At 43.3% G+C, this 14,110-nt stretch overlaps 1 protein-coding gene across 1 annotated transcript in view; it reads right to left on the bottom strand.

Moving 5' to 3' along the window:
• NDRG3 (NDRG family member 3) overlaps positions 1 to 12,149 on the bottom strand; it is a 62,129-nt gene extending 49,980 nt beyond the window's left edge. The window contains 1 exon segment of the mRNA XM_042779793.1: positions 12,066 to 12,149. The gene's annotated coding sequence lies outside the window, so the exon portion shown is untranslated.
• Between the last annotated feature and the right edge of the window lie 1,961 nt (positions 12,150 to 14,110).

A 14,110-nucleotide genomic window follows, 5' to 3' on the forward strand; every position in this document is an offset into this window, starting at 1 on the left:
TAGCAATGGGCCTAGAACTCATGCAGCACTCACAACACAGGTGCACTGTAAGCTTACACACCACTGTTTTCCTAGTTTGATCACTTATTTTTCCACAAGCATCTAACCTTCCATTTGCTTTTCTAAACAATGAGATAATATTTTGATAGAGCTGCCATAACCCCTAGCTCTGCCTCTGACTGGAAAAGCAATTTGGAGCTCATCACTGTACACATACAGTGGGGGCTGTTCTCCAGCTGCATTACTTCACTCTGCTGAATTTAAAATGCTGCTTTATCATTAAGTGCCACAGACACTGTTTCCTCAAAGCTAACCATGATAATGTATGTTTGTTGATACAAATAAATGTCACCTGTCTTCAGATTTTTTTCCTAACTTTGACTTCTCTGTGCTTTAGGCTTCCACATCTTTCTCTGGCAATGGTTAATATTGTGAAAACACTGTATAAAATAAATCTTCCATCTGTGTGATTTATAGTTATATTTTTATTGGATATCCCAATAGTCCTCGTGGTCTCAGAAATGTCAGTTATTCTTCACTCACCTCCTGCATCAGTCACCCTTTCATAATTTATTACTTCCCTTTGTCGTCCCAGTGGCTTCTTCCTGAGGTGCAAAGTCCTAAACAGTTTAATGTCTCTTTCTCTCTTTTCATTCCATGCCTTTGCTTTCTCATCACCTCCCTCTCTTTTCTAGCCCTCTTAGACTCAAGAGTTTGCCATATTATACTGATAATGAGCTCCAGTGTTAATTATTCATATGGTTTTACTGCTTTATAGGACTTTCACACTTCCTCAGGTAGATAGATCAGAGTTTCTCTTTAGAAGTGCGCCTTAATGCTACCACAAACCATCATAAATGTGCATGCAACCTCCAACATAATGCCCTGCTTCCTCCACCACTCCCAGAGTTGAAAATTTCATTAAAAATATTTTATTACATTATTTTAAATCTAAGATGCTCATATGCTACTCTTTTGACCTCAAGTTGACTTCCACTTTGATTTTTTTTTTTAAATTAGCCCTTTTACGTACATTTGTTCATTTGTGTATGAGCTACACTAGGAGCTGCCAAGAGAAAAAGTGTCCATCCACTGCAGAGAAATCCTACACCCCTCTCCTTGTTCAAGAGCTTTTATGAAACAAAGGGTGCAGAGGGAATCATCACAGGCTCAGGCATTCATTTCTTTTCAAAACAATGGCTTGATCTGGTTTGGTTGAGTATGTTTATCATGATCTCTTTCTAGGCTATACTCTTGGTCTTCTTGGACCCTTCAGATAAGGCTTCTTTTATGTCAATATTATTCAATGCAGTAAAGACAGAGCTCAGTTTCTTTGAGCTATATGAACCTCCTGTTTAGCAAAGGAACACAAATTTTTCTCCACAATTCCTTTACCAAACCACACATTGGTATTAAGTAACCTTGTTTCTCTTGGGATCTTTTGAGTAAGCAGGGAATAACTTTGCATTTAATGAAGGGACCAACACTTTGCACTGCAGTTCCAATACACAGGCATGCGATACACCCTTGTTAAATATTCACCTCAGTTAGAGATTAAATGTTTTGATTTTCCTTGTGTAATCAGGATTGTAAAATAACAAGATGTTATTTCTTGTAACCAAGGAAGAGGTAAAAGCTCCAAGGCTACTTCTCCTGCAATGCCTTTGCAGCCAGTTTGGAGGAAACTAGAACACTCACCACCACCGATTGAAAGTTATTTTCTACCTTCTACTATGCAATCAGCAGTAATAAAGGGTATTGCTCTTCATCTAGCCACTGCATGAGAGAGACAGCACAGCACCACTCAACCAAACTTCTTACCAGGTCGTGGTGATTGTGTTAATGCAGGTGCTCAGAAGAAGTAGCAGCTGTCAATGTTAAGATGCAACTGTTCATCCCATAAATAAGAGGAGTATAGAGGCATGCCAGTAAAATAAGGATGGAACCTTCTAATAGCTGCCCAGAAACCACTGCAGGCCTTGTCTGTGTGGCTAGACAAGAGAAAGAGATCCCCCTCCTACTGCAGCTGCACCCAGGAGTTCAGAAGCAGCACAAGACACTAGAAGGAAGGCACCTCTGCTCCCCACTACCTCACTTTCCCTGTACCTCTGATACACGTAGATTATTGAACCATGTTGCAGGGAAACAGAGACCAAGGGCATGGAACAAGTTCCTTGATAGATGGAAAGGTGAGTGCCAGTCTTGAAGACTGAGGTCCCAGACCCTGGAATCACTGCTGCTCAGAAACCTTGGGGTTCTCTTAAAAACATTAAAAAAAATATTAATCTAATGACTTATGATAGGATAAAAACACTTCAGAGTGCACTACACAAAATCTTTAAAGATCAGGATTTAAGCTCTGTGAGTCTTTCCTTATTGAATGTTTTGACAATACAAAGACTGTATTTGTTTAAGTCATTTTTAGGCCAACAAGGTGACTGATGATGGCTTCTAAATAAGTAGTCCATTTTAACAAAAGACAGGATAAAAACAGCAACATAAGTGCCATGCTTATAATCAATCCATAGCCCAGAACAGCTGAAGGTTAGAGATCTGAAAAAACATTAATACATCACATCAAGGAATAAAACTATTAAAAAGCAAGATATCTGAATTACAACACTTCTCAGTACAGACAACTAATGCTTGGGTAACAAACTAAGCTTTCTGGTGCAATGTATTTCTAGCCACTTCAATTTTTTTCCCTAACAACTACTACCTACCAATGAGAAAAAGCAAAGATTGATATTCTGGAAACCTCCCTAAACGGCTGAATAACACATGCCTAAATGGTTCTTGTTTTATGAAAATGAAGTACTAACAGGATTTCTCTTGCATTTATACATAGTTTTAAATTCATATTTCTATTCTACTATGAATTTCTTCAAAGCTTACTATACCATACAATGTACTTTATTCTATTTCTTATTTCTTCCTTTTTTTAAGGAGAACACAGGCTTCTCTGGCTGTTTTATTGCTTTTATTGTTACGAAACTCCTGTCTTTAATAAAAAGAAAAATGAAACAAAGTCAAGGGGGAAAAAGTAGTTATCTTTTGTAAGGTTCAAGGAAAAATCTGCATTACTCTTCTACTACTGACAAAAAAAGATAATATAATGCTCAATGAATGTCTCCTCCATCTGTTTGAGAAATCCTATGCAACACAATTTCCAAAGCTGGCATTTGAAAGCTGTCTTGGGCTTGTTTCACAAGCAACCTCCCAAAAAAAAAATTTAAACAAGGAAAAAAGAAGATAAAAGGTTTTTTTTCCAGATCAAACCAGCTCTTGAGGACATTTCCTGAGCCCCAAGTAACACAAGCACTCGGCTCACTGTCCCTTCCCAAAAGCTGTTTCTGCTCTGCCTCTCAGTGCTACACGTTCCCATCCGCTCTTCGCTGCTGACATTGGAATTCCCACAGAAATTCTGCTCCCTTCGGGATACCACAGTTAATTAAAAAAAAAAAAAAGGTAGAATGACAGACTTCTTAGATATTTTTAGAAGCCACTGCACTGCCAAGGAAAACAATGTTCAGTAAGGAAATATCATTTTCTAACACCTAAAACCACTGCCAGTAACGGAATGCACTCACGTGGAACAGGCACAGGACCCCCCTTCCGAGAAACCAACTGGTAAGGTCTGCAAACCGCTTTAAAGACATTTTTATACTGGTGTGAGTGAAGCATACATATGATTATAGTGGCCTAGAATTCCCCTTGAAAACACTTCATTTAGGCAATTACTACCAAATGCCACAACAAAAGCCATTTCCCACAGTGTAAGCTCAATCATTGTCCAAAGGACTTGACTGGTTCATTATTCTTGTGAGCCTTCTGGAGTACAGGTGACCAGGCAGACCTGGTGCTGACACTGTTGCTTCCCAGATTCCAAGAACTGCTCAAATACCTGGATACAGAACTGTCAGGTTACCTACAATTTGGAAACTGTTGCCAACATTTCTACACATTTACAAAGAATTAATGAAGACATACTCAACACCAACCGGAAACCAACCAAACAAAACAAAACCAGCAAAACATTTCACAAGGAAGGCACAAGAAGTCTCTGTTATTACTTTGGTATGACCATTTCAGGCCAGAGAGGGACCAGAAAGGTGGTATGACATCAGAATTGGAAAAGACCTCTAAGACCGTTCAGTCCAATCATTAAAATACTAAATCGTAAAAAAATTTTCCATTTGCTACCCAAATTATAGGTATATCAGAAAGTAAGATGGGGGAGGGGGCAGCAAAGATGACAGCATTTTTTATCCCCGCACCTCCATCTCTATGCTTCCCAGCATGCTACCACATGTTCAAAAGAACCAGGACAGTCCCCAAGGAAATCAGATCAGCAAAGGTTTTTAAATTCCTTGCAGGTCTGGGGTGGGAACTGGAACACTGGCTGAGTGACAGGGAGTGTTGCAGTACAGTCAACCACTTTTAAGGCAAGTAACACCTCTGAGTAACCATCACAGACCTGAGATGGCTCCTTTCCTTGGAGCACAGCCACAGAGAAATCAGTCAGCAATTACTATCACAGAAGAGTCTGGTCACAGATCCTCTAGCCACATGCACTACGTCCAGACAAGCACATATTCAAATACCAGGACAACTAAAATCAACCTGGCTTTAAGTTTTTTTAAAAAGCTTCTCCAACTGCAAGCATCAGATTTTACAATTCCACATCAAAAACTCTTTTGCATGTTGGAAATAGGAGAAATGCTCATGGTTTCTATTTTCTAAGATCTGAACTGCTACCAAAGAGATCAGAGAAAAAACTTTTGGAGAGCAACAGAGATCACACACGCGTGGAGGTGCTTCCTAAGCTTGGCTGGCAGCAAGACAGATTTTGAGTTGTTTGGAGCATTTAGAAGCTTAGAAAAACTTTGTGATCCCTTGAAATCACAGACAACTTGTTTCTGGCTCCCGCCTCATGCGGTCAGCCCCACAACTGAGTCCAGGGGCAGGACAGCCATGAGTGTCAAGTCCATTCAAAACAGTTACAAATACAGAAATTAAGTGTCCAAAAGGTATTGAATACCTGGGCAAGGGTTCTGCTCAGTGTGGCTACAAACACATTTTAAACCTTTACTGTCTTATGCAAGACCCCCTATAGGGCAGCACACCTGGATCTCTACATCACACAGCCCATATTGCTGCTCCTCTCTACAGCGGAGGTCTTGCTTTTTCTTCAGCACGGCACCGGGAAAAAACAAAATTATACCTAAGCAGAGATGACCTGAACTACTTCATTAGCTCTTTTGTACAAAGCTACAGCCCCCTCTGTGCTTTTGTATTATTCACTCTGCTACAAAAGGCTCTCCTGCAACTTAGACATTTGTGCTGAAATCTTGACAATGACAGGTCAGTAACTGAAAAAATATCAGTTGAGATATAGATTATGCCAACTCTACAGTTACAACAATTCAGTTCTACAGCACAGCAGCACGAATGAGCGTGGTGTCCAATATTACCAAGCCATGATACTACCTCCCTGTGGCCAGGGAGACAACCCAGGCTGCAGCCCAGCACTACAGGCTAACACAGGCAAGCCAAGGACTCACCAAGGAGACATCCTGATGGCCAATCTTCTAAGCAACAACTCCTTTCTTATGTTTCTTAGAACACCAGAGCAGCAGTTACAGTGGCTGCATTGTATTGGCATTGCACAGTTTAAAACGCTGAATAGTATCCCTCCTCCTAAAGCAACGTCCTCACTGTGAACCAGCAGCTCTGCAGTCCCACAGTCCTGCTGTCAACTCCGATGTGCTCCTGGACTCCACAGGCCCTGTGACCATGCTCATCTCTGTGGGGATGGAGCAGAGGCCATCACTGACAGGTCACCTCACAGCCTATTTAATAAACATGAATTGGCAGGAATACCTGCTCAGCATTCCATCCACCTACAGCTAGAAGTAAAGAAAAAAAAAATCCCTCACTGATTTTTTTTTTCAATTATTAATGTTTCCAGTTAACTACTTAAAAATGCTAAGAAATAATAGTTTTATTCTGTGATTGAGCTAATCCACATAAAAATTTTCACAAATTCCTGTGCCTTTCTTTAGGTCAGCCAACTGATAAAGCCCAATTGCATTGTAAAATGAGAAAAAAATCTTCCCTGGCTTTCCTGAGGGCCATATGATATGTATTTGATAACCTTTTCATCCAAGCTAAAGGAAAACAGAAGTTTAATTTGTAACAAGGGCCATTTCTTTCTGGAAAACTGTATCAGAATGAACGACATAAGGAAAATAGCAAATGTAGAGTTCTTACACAATGATTAAAAACACTTCTTTATCAACTAAGCAGCCTGTCCTTGCCCAAGACTCCCAGTATTGTTATATTAGTTCTCCACCAAGGCAGAAACAAGCCATGCAGCACATGAGCTGGCAGCACAGAAAAGTAGACTTAAACTACTCCAAGTCACATCTTCTATCATCTGAACACAGGTCCTCCCTTTCCAATCTAAGTCATAAACTACACACTTATACAAATCAAGTTTTTCCTTCTGCCTTACAAAGGTAAAAATACCTTCCACAACCTGAACCCCTCCCCCCATCCCCAGATTTTATTGGCTAAGTAATAATTTTCAAAACTACCACAGCTAGATGAGACTGTTAAAAACATAAGCACCTAACTTCAGTTTCCACACAAAGGCAGTCCAAAAAAAGCCTCAGCACTACAGAAAAATCTACTGAAAACTACTACGTGTGACAACAGTATTGGAGACTCCAGGCAAAACTTCAAGAACAGATCTGAAAAATCAATTTAGTGAACAGAAATTTCATTCATGAGCTACATCCTTTGTATTTAGAAAACTTAAATGTACACAGACCTCAAATAATTGTAGAATTTACAAAACACTACAAGGGTATCAGTAGCAAAATTTGTGAATTTCCAATTATATTTTTAAGTATATTTGATGCTTATAAATAAATTACAATAAAATCCATATATAGGATAAAAAGTATTACTAGATCCTTATTAATTTACATAAATGTACTAAACCCTCTCCTTAATCACTGTCTTTGTTTAAGGAATTCCAGATGCTATTCCAGGGTCAGACTGTTTACCTCAGCACAGGGAAACCATCCAAGACAAAGTAACAAAACGGACTGAATTAGTACTTGGGTGTAATTCATACACCAAGCCATGCTAACCTAACCACAGCGTCAAATGGGACCATTTGAAATAGGAAGTGTGTGCACAGACACACGGCCTCAGCCCAGACTACAGCTCAGACAGTTCACAGTCTCAATCAGCAGCAGCAAGCACAGACACGCGCACTTACCTGACTGAACCAATCCTAAGGAAACCCCCGCATTTGTACACAGCCAGTACAACACCACTAAATCAGCGTTCATTTGGAATTTGTTGGGCTCATTTCCAGTCGGAGCTGTTTGCAGACTGGGCTCACTGAGGGGCAGCAAGAGTGCCAGAGGGCACAGGACACAGCCTCGCCCTAAGCAGCACAGTCACCATCCAGAGACCTTCAGAAAACCCTCAGCGGGAAAACCCCCGCCTGGGGGGTGGGCATAAGTGGCCAATTTTCCCAGGGAGAGAAACTGCAGGGAGTCTTTTGCAGCACTGCACTATACACTTATTCATAAAGTCCGGAAAAAGGGGCAAGGAGCAGAGTGAAAGTCTTCTGAGGACACAAGCTATTCTGAGAGCAAAGAGGTTGGCTGAAGATCTGCAGAAAAACCCTCTGAGAGTAATAACGGAGAAATAAAATGACAGATTGAATTCAATGCAAATAACATTACAGTCTGAAGATAAATGGTCCTGATTTCACATATTGAGTGGTGTGTTCCAAACTGATAATTAGCATTCAGAAAATCTTTCTGGGGTCACAACAGATTGATTAAAGCATCAGTTCAAAGTCATTCCATAAAAAAATAATGTTACAAAATTATCAGTAATAAAACCACCATATAAAAATATAGGATGGGTGCACCTTAAATCCTGGATGCAGTGCCTACTCTTTCCTTTCAAGAGAACATAATGGAAAAGAAAATATTTTTTAAAAGGAAACAAGGTTTGAAAATACAAATGAGGAATAATCAACCAGGCTAGGGTTCTTCTGCCTAGAAATAGAGATTGCTGCAGTGACATACAGCAGAAACCTGTAAAATGATCAACTGAATGCAGAAGGTAAATTGAGCTCAGTTCTTCACTGTGTCCAAACAATACAACAGCTAAGAGATAGGAAATTAAGCCAGCAGCTGCAAAGTTCAAAACAAAACTAACAGACTTACTCAGCACTTACAAGGTGATTCTGTGCTCTGGAAAATCTCCCCTGGGATGTGACAGTGCCTTACATTTAAGTGCATGGAAGACACGGTTCACAGAAGAAAAATGCATTAATGATGAACAAAACAAAAGTAAACAGCTTCTACCTCTTGACATCCTACAAATGACAAGAGACAAGAGGGCCATCAGGCAAAGGTTTGTATTATACACCCTGACCTTACGGTCTTCTCTTTTGGGTCACTGTTAGACAAGAACAGTGTTCTTACACGACAAAAATCAATTATGTCTGTGGTACCCCTCAGGCCTTTTTTGAACTCTCGCAGCTTACTTACATGGCAAAATCTGATCATCTGGGGAGATGAGGATACAGAGGGGCTGGATTAGTATTCTGATTATTCAGCAAACTGAACTGGATCAGGAAAACCTCCAGTAAGTGCTGAAGGTGGTACAAGAAACAGCAAGAATATGGCCAGCCCTTTTGCATGGCAGCCAATCTTTTTATCAGTTTAAGGTGTAATATGCAGCTTCATCAGCAAAGCAGAGATGAAAAGGAAGCAGTTGATTGCCTATCTCCTCTGTTCAAACACACAGGTAAAAGCCACAATTCCAACTCTTGTGGAGAGAAAAAAAAGTGCTGTTTCACATCTTTAGTCCATCTGGTAACTACAAAGAGAGTCTGGTTTATACCAGACCATATGACTGAATAGCAAAGGTTACTTTAAAATTAAACATTACATTTATAAACTCTCCTAGTTTCATATTATGTAAAATAAGGAAAACCCCTTTGGGCAACTAGGCCCATTGTAAATACAGAAATGCATCCAAGTCTGGAAAGGACAATAGCCAGATTAAAACAGAACTATTCCTTCCATGCTTCCCCATAGCACCCACTGGGTTACTGCAATAAATGGTGCTATGCCAGTCACAGAATACAAGATATGACCAGACAGAAAATGGTAAGTGATCAGTAAGATCATTAAAAATCCAGCAAATTCAATTTATAAATCAGAATTTACAAGAACAGAACTGAAAACCAAGTGAGGTTATTGAAGTCTCTCATAAACTCTGCTCTGCACAGTAGTAGGCACAGTCACCCAATCCTTTCCATGGCAGACCAAATCACAACTGCTCTGCTAAATAACTGACCTGACTGGCCAGAACACCGAGAATTCCCAGGGAAAAGCAATACAGGATTTTATTATTTCTCCAAACCATATTCGAACAAACATGAAACCACTGAGGAGCACTGAGACAACTGTCAGGAACACTATCTTCAACATTATACAGAGAAACTACCAAATTGCTCCTCTGCTCCTGGAATCACCATAGGTTAAACCAGGCCATCAAATTCACAAACTCACACAGCCCTGCACAGTGCCCAACATGGGCTCACGGAGCACAGAGATAATTTACTTGTATCCAAGACCCAGCTGACAGGATGAGCACAAGTTAAACCCTGCTCAGGGAGGGTTACAGTTAGCACTGTCTATGGAAACAAAACTGAGGGTTTGGCTTCACCATTTTTCAGGAAGACATTAAGCTACTTGTTGTGAGAATGGCAATGAAATAATTAAAAACTAAAACCCTGGGTCTCTTCTTACACATAAAAAACAACCCCCAAAAAATTCAAAGCTGAATTTTTTTTTTGTCCTTAAACTACACTATGATTATAACTTTTTGTGTTCTTATTGAAATACCTATATACTACTATTTTGCTGTAATGCTTACCTTCAGCATACAACCGAGGAATGTTTAAAAAAAGAAGTCTCAGAAGTATCTTTAAAAAGATTTTCTAATATATCTTAAGGAACCAAAACACATGTTGTACATAACAAATCTAAAGGCACCACCACACTTACACTTTCCAATGAAAACCACTGAGGACTGTGTAGGACCAATGTGAAATAAGAACTGCAAATAGGAGCACTGGAAGGTTTCTGAAGGTGATCTAAGATTGTAAAAATCCAAATGAAACATGTTTATTCATTTCAATTAATTTTTAACTTCAGTCACAGAATGAGTAGCTAAAAATATAGTTACAGGTTTCAATAATGCTGCTTCCAGCAGTTGTATAATTTCAACTGTATAATATTGTTTAATTTTCATTGTGTTACATTTCCATCTTCTACCTTTGCAAACATCTTGATACAAGGCAAATAAAAGGCACAAGAAGCTGCTGCCCAAAAATACAGTGCTTTGGTGTGCTACACAAGGTTCAAAATCCCAAATAAATAATTGAAATTGGAACAGTCATTGCCCATCTCAAGCTCTCTCAACGATCCCCAGACAGTGGCCAAAAATCCAGATGAATCCTACTGATCACCTTGCTTCTTCAAGACTCCACTCCAGTTCACTAAGTGGGACATCTGGTAAGCTCTGCTTGCCTAGCCCAAGAACATTATTGTGCTAGAAAACCTTCATGATAATTTTAAATTGAGCTCCCTAACTTTACACCACCTTTCTTCTTTTCCCCACAGACTGACAGGCTGCTGCTAAACCTGGTTTGCCAGGCTCCATCATTTGGAAGACTGGCGTTTCTACAGGCAAGGCAGAGCAGAAGCTAAAGCAATGCGCCTCCAAGTCCTCTGAACATGGGGGACACACAGGTATGCCTGGCACACATAGCAGAAGCAGATTCTTCACAGAATGGCCTGGGTTGTGCCCAGTTCCAAGCCCCTGCCATGGGCAGGGACACCTTTCACTAGAGCAGGCTGCTCCAACCCGGCCTGGCATACCTGTATTCCATTCTTCTCCACTAGTAACCCGCATCTTCTCATCACCTCAGTATTCAAGCACAAAAACTCCTTTGGATTTCCCAGACTCCTTATCAGACAGTTCCTGTTCTCTGGAACAAACATGCATATGACCAAGTCACAACCCACAGCAATTCATGCTGTGACCGCACCTTATCACGATATGATCGCACATCCCTTATCACGACACACATCGGCTCCAACCTCCTCGGGCTTTGGAGACACCAAGAGCGGAACAGAGCTCAGGCTCCCACTCAGCAACGCAACATTCCAAGGCAGTGCAGAGCCCCGGGACAGGGCTCACAGCCTCGCTTGTTTTGTAACACCCCATCGTCCCTACTGCTGTGTATGATGATGTTCTTCATGATAGCAGAGGCCTCTGATTTCACGACAATGTTTTGAATTACACCTGGTGACTTACGCTAAATACAAAATATTTATTAAACAGAAAATAGAGACATGATATTTCAAGTCAACGAAAATCTTTAAAAGCTATTCCTTTCCCATTCATATTTCTACAAGGCCAGGCCGAACTAAAGATAAACACCCAGTTTGCGTTGTCCGAGCTAAATAATACAAACGAGAATGCTGAGATCTGAATACCAGAAAGAAAAGCTACAAATGAAAGAAAGCACAAGGCCTGACGCACTCCCGTCCGTTATTTACATGACATAACCATCCCCGCAATAACCCCGGGCACTCCCGAGGCGTTTCCCCCACTCCCAGCGCAGCCCGTGTGACGAGGATCATTTCCCAGTCCCGGCGGGGGGAGCGGGTCTCTCGGCCGGCACCTCACAGCGGAGCCGGGCTGCGCTGAGCCCCCCTCAGCGCCGCGTCTTGGCGGCGGCACCGACCCCCCGAGCGGCCAAATCACCCTTGCCGGGGCGCGGCGGGACACACGGCGGCCGCGGGCGCGGCTGCCATTGACTCCGGCCCGCCCGCCAATGCCGCCTGGCACCGGCTGCCCGGGGCAGCCGCGCGTCCCAGAGCCGATGCGGTTCTGCGGGGTCCCGCGGAGGGTGGGGGGTGGGGTCCCCGCGGGGCCGGCCCGGGGCTCACCTGGACCGCGGTACCTCCGCACTCCGCCCGCCGCGGCACGGAGCGCTCTGCGCCTGCGCCGGGGCCGCCTCTGCGCGGCATCGGGACTACAAACAACATGGCGCCGCCCCCCCCGCCCTCGGGCGGCGCCTCCCGCAGCCTCCCCCTCCCGCCGGCAGATGGCGCCGCCTCCCTGTGGGCCCGGCCCGGCCGTGAGGGCCCCACGGACGGAGCCGTGCCGCCCGCGCTCGCGGCACCGCCGGGCTGGCGTGGCTCGATGGAGTTGATCTCTTCTGAGCACGTCTGTCCCTCCATCCTCGCCTGGGGGCCGCAGCCATACCTGTCTGGCTGTCTGGCGTTCCAGGCAGTGCTCCGTGCTATCCTCCACCTCCTTCTACCTTTCCCCCTCTAGGAACGTCTTCAAGCGGAAACACTCGCTTCCCAGAGTAATGTGGCATCCCCAGGGCCTCTCGCCTTACCCTAAACATTTAGTATTGAGGTATTTCCCAAACCTAACCCGTGCCCTGGTTTCTGGTGCCACCCTGTGGTCCTACGAAATGCCTTTACCTCGGGTCTTCAACAATTAAAGGCTGAATAGCGATGGAGTTGGCGAGATAGAACCGAGGCGTGTGTAGGTGAATCATTCCGAGCATGTTCCCAATAGACCGAGATGGGAATCGGGCTCTTCTCCCAGGGAACAAGTGACGGGATGAGAAGAAATGGCTTCAAGTCGTGCCATGAGAAGTCCAGATTGGATACTGGGGGAAATTTCTTCTTTGAAAGAGTGGTCAGACATTGGAACCTGCTGCTCAGGGCAGTGGTGGAGTCACTGCCATTGGAAGAGTTCAAAATGCATGTGAATGTGGCACTTGGGGACATGGTTTAATGAACACAGTGGCGCTGGGTTAATGATGGCCTAAGAGGGGATTTTCCAAAGGAAATGATTCCATAATTAGAAAAAAGAGAGCACTGAATACATCATGTGGGTGGGTGGAAGCCTCAGGTGCAGCTCGTTAGGACCACTAAGGTCTATTATTTGCACCATGGACTTCAGAAGTACCTCCCAAAAGTCCTCATACCTGGAATTGGCAGATTCCCCTTATACCACTCCCTCCTGGTGCCCTTGAACAAAGTCTTAGAGCAGGCAGCAGTTCGGGCAGACCACACCAACTGTATCGACTGTGCCTCCCTATGAGGACCAGGATTTTCTTTGAGATCGCTCTTGGGAAGCGTGCAGGAAGTGATGACTGGGTACAAGCCAGCCCCTGAACACACTGGCTGGCATGGCCTCTGGTGGACCTGAGCGTACCCAGAGAGGCCTGAATGGCCCTGACCAACCTCACCGAAGAGCCGCACCCCACCCTCGGGAAGCCACATTCCCCTCAGCATTGCCCTTCTCCCTGCCTCACTTACAGGAAGCTGCCTGTCTCCAGCTGTGCCTTCTCAGCTTGGCTGAGACGGACCTTGGCTTTTAAATAGCTTGTCCCTTGGGCAGACCCCTACAATATGTATTACACCCCACCAACCTTATTCTAATTGAACAATTAAATTTTTAATTACATCTTTTTAACTTTTGTTTCATATAGATACTTTTTCATATGATAGCCATTAAAGACTAATGTGCCAAGTGCTGTTTGTCCCTCCTCATACAAGATCCATTATTCTAGCTCTTCCTAGTACCTTTGAGCTTGCCTGGGCTACCAAGGGCTAGAGAGGAAGGAAGAGGGGTAAGTGTGGACTTGTACAGGCACTATAAACAGAAACATCAATACTGCTGCTTACGTTTTTAGGGATTATGTAAACTACATGAGCTGTTGAACAGAGGTAGAAAGGGGGGTATTTCCCACCACACAATTGTAAATCATTTCACTGACTCTCCCACCCAGGAAACTGGTTTTAGGCTCCTTCGTGTGGCTGGTCCCCACACTTGTTGCTGTTTGTTCCCATGGATTAGGTGCTGGAGTGTATCCAGAGAAGGGCAACACAGCTGGAAAAGGGTTGCAGCACAAGATCCTGAGGCATGGCTGATGGAGCTGGGGTGGGTCAGCCTGGAGAAAAGGAGGCTC

Source organism: Catharus ustulatus, chromosome 17 (assembly GCF_009819885.2).
Source record: "Catharus ustulatus isolate bCatUst1 chromosome 17, bCatUst1.pri.v2, whole genome shotgun sequence".
NCBI lineage: Eukaryota > Metazoa > Chordata > Aves > Passeriformes > Turdidae > Catharus > Catharus ustulatus.